The following is a 3,505-nucleotide window of genomic DNA, read 5'->3' on the forward strand; positions in this document are numbered from 1 at the left end:
ATATGGAATTGAACGGCAGCAGGGTCGTTTTTCAAATTCTCGATCAATGCCTTGACCAAAGCATCACTGTCATAACTCTCCTGAATGGTCTTCATCAAATCACACTCCAAAACAGACATCGCCATGTGTAAGACCTCAGATCCTTCCACTCTAGACAAGGCGTCTGCAGCTAGATTCTCTTTGCCCTGGTGATACTGAATTTCGTAGTCAAACTCCAATAGCTTAGGGAGCCATAGTTGTTGAATAGGAGTGTTCAGCCTCTGTTCCAGTAAGTACTTGAGGCTACGTTGATCCGTTTTGATCACAAATGTCCCTGTAATAGATAGTGACGCCTTTTCTGTACTGAAAACACGACAGAGAGAAGCTCTTTTTAATAAATGGATAAATTCAACTGCTTCCCTTTAAGGTGACGGCTAATGTAAGCCAAAGGGTGACCATCTTGCATAAACACTGCGCCTATTCCACTCCCACATGTGTCAGTCTCTACAACAAAGGGCCTGTCAAAACGTGGTAGAGCGAACACCGGGGCAGTGCATAAGGCTTCCTTCAATGCATCAAAAGCCGTTTGAGCCTCTGCAGTCCAGCCAAATGCATCCTTCTTCGTGAGATCGGTCAAAGGCCGAGCAATGGAGCCAAAATTGCGGACAAAGCGCCTGTAGTAACCACACAACCCCAAAAAAACCCTCAACTGTTTCAGAGATTGTGGTACCGGCCACTCAACCACTGCCTTCACTTTGTTCGGGTCAGTAGAAATGCCTGCAGCTTCTATGTAGTGGCCCAGGTACTCCACCTTCCTCGTGGCAAAACTGCATTGACTTCGTTTGGCAAACAGTTTGTTAGCCCGCATGACTTGAAAGACAGATTGAAGGTGTTCTGCGTGTTGTTCAACGAAAGAGCTGTAGACAAGAATGTCATCAAAGAAGATGAGCACAAACTTGCGCAAGAACTCCTGAAATACCCGGTTCATAAGGCTTTGAAATGTTGCAGGTGCGTTTGTAAGGCCAAAAGGCATAACCAGGTATTCATAATGTCCACTATGAGTCTTGAAGGCTGTTTTGTGAATATCACCAGGTGCCATTCTCACTTGATGATACCCTGCCCTGAGGTCTATCTTCGAATATACCGTAGACCCCCCAAGCTCATCCATTAAGTCTTCTATCAAGGGAATGGGAAACCTATCCTTGACCGTCATGTTATTCAGCTCACGGTAATCAACACAAAGACGCCAAGTTCCATCCTTCTTTTTGACCAACACCACCGGAGAAGCGAATGGACTTGAACTGCTTTGAATAGTTCTTGCAATAAGCATCTCACGCACCAACTTGTCTATTTCGTTTTTCTGATGAATGGCATAACGGTAAGGTCTCTGGTTCACTGGATTGGACCCCTCAAGTAACGGAATAGAGTGATTATGGTGCTGTCTAAAGGGTGGTAGTTCAGTCGGTTCAGCAAAGATGTCCTCAAATGCAGCCAACACTCCTGCAACTCCCTCGGAATCTGCAGTTTCTCCTGCATTGGCCTCTAACGAGAAAAACATACAACGATCCTCGACGACCTGTTCCTGGACACAAATCATTGTAAGTTGGGCCGTGTCTTCCTTGAGTTTATTGAGTTTACCAGCCTACACCTCCCTTACTGAACCACGTTTCACACCATGTAACAAGACCTTCTTATTGTCCCATTTGAAACTCATCTCCAACTTCTTAAAGTCCCAAGTAATGGGTCCTAGAGTTTCCAACCACTGCACACCCAACACCATATCACAGTTACCCAGCGGTATGATCATCACATCATCAACCCAGTCCGTGCCTCCAAAATGCCACTGGAACTTGTTGACTTGTGAACTGACGCCTAATTTACCTCCACCGGCCACGGCCACCTTGTTAATTCCAGTAGGGTCCAACTTACAGCCCAATTGTTGAGCTATCTTGGGGTCAATGAAGTTGTGAGTTGACCCCGAGTCGATAAGTATGAACAGAACCTTTTTCCCATGGATTCCCTTCACTTTCATTGTCTGTGGTCCTGTAACTCCAGTTAAGGCGGCAACAGAAATTTGTGCCATTTCACAACCAGTGTCTTCCTCTTCCAGTGGTTGCTCTTCCACCTCTTCCTCATCACAACCCGTCTCCTCCTCCATTTCCAACATATACAGCTGCACCTTTTTGTGCTTCAAGTGATGTCCTAGAGTAAACTTCTCATCACAGAAGAAACACAGACTCTCCGCTCGACGTCTGCTTATATCCTCAGGAGAGAGAAGCTTCCGAGGTTGAATCGGCCCTTCTTTGTTCCTGTCATTGTGTGGCTGTGGCACGTTACCTCGGCGAAAAGGGATCAAGCCTTTTTCGTTAGTCGGAGCACGTTGAGTGTTCCACGAACTCGGTGTTTGCTTCTGAGGGTGGGCTTTCTCATATAAACGACCCAAAATCAAACATTGATGAACCGTCTGGGGCTGAAACATCCGGACGTGCATCTGCGTATCAGTACGAAGACCCGCCTGGTAAGCTCGAGTTAAGTAATCTTCGGAGAGCTTAACTCTGTTCCGGATCCGTTCAAATCGGCGATGGTAGTCAGCGATGCCATCCGTTTCCTGTAAGTTTTTGAGTTCAGCTATAGGATCGTCCAACAGCTCGGTGAAACGTTCCTGTAACAATGCCTTGTAACTCGTCCAATCCAATAGTAACTCGGTTTCTGACTCGGGATCCACCAGCGACTGATGCCATTCCGCTGCATCACCTTCGAAATGCATCGATGCGAGGTTTATCCTTAGATCTTCCGGTGTATGATCAATGGAGAAAAACTGTTCGACTTTGAACAACCATTCCTTGAGCTTATCTCCGTTGAACCTCGGAAAATCGAGTTTCGCTAAACGAGTCACGCCAGAGTAATGGGTTTGGGACCCCGATCTTCCTTTTCCGTGCTCAGGGTAAGACCCATCATGACCTAGGAAGCGAAGAGGAAGCTTGATGTTGCTTTCCATTTGATCGGTCATAACTCAACGCCGATCCATCACGATTAGACGTAAGAAGATGGATCGCGTCAAACATCTCCTTAAGACCTTTGTCGATCTTCTCGTTCAGAGCACCTTCCAGTTCGTTTATCCGGGAACCCAACGATTCCTCCACCTCACGAACCGTGGCCTCCTTCAGTAACGTCTGAGCTCGTGTTCCTTCCGCCATCTCCGAGAAACGACGCAGCTCTGATACCTTTAATATAGTAAATCGGATATCAAAAGAACAGATAGAAAACAGAGCACCAATGTTCATAAAACACGGGTACCCGTCTCACCGGCAAAAGAATCCTCGGATGAAGAAGGGATTCTTCGGCTTGGGATGAGCAGCACACACACACAGAGAATAAGAGAGAGAAATAGTTTTTTAGCAAATATTCTTGATGATCCCCAAAAAGGTTTCTACACACCAACATATAGCAAGGACGTGTACTCTGTTATGAAAAAACAACAAACAACTTTTCCGAAATATTTAAAAATGATAAAAGAAATGAAATG

The 3,505-nt window shown here is 45.9% G+C and overlaps 1 pseudogene; it reads right to left on the minus strand.

The window, feature by feature from the left end:
• Positions 1-14: 14 nt before the first annotated feature.
• LOC112082767 lies at positions 15-3,176 on the minus strand (annotated as a pseudogene).
• Between the last annotated feature and the right edge of the window lie 329 nt (positions 3,177-3,505).

The sequence above is a fragment of the Eutrema salsugineum genome, unplaced genomic scaffold (assembly GCF_000478725.1).
Source record: "Eutrema salsugineum unplaced genomic scaffold, Eutsalg1_0 scaffold_741, whole genome shotgun sequence".
Classification (NCBI taxonomy): domain Eukaryota; kingdom Viridiplantae; phylum Streptophyta; class Magnoliopsida; order Brassicales; family Brassicaceae; genus Eutrema; species Eutrema salsugineum.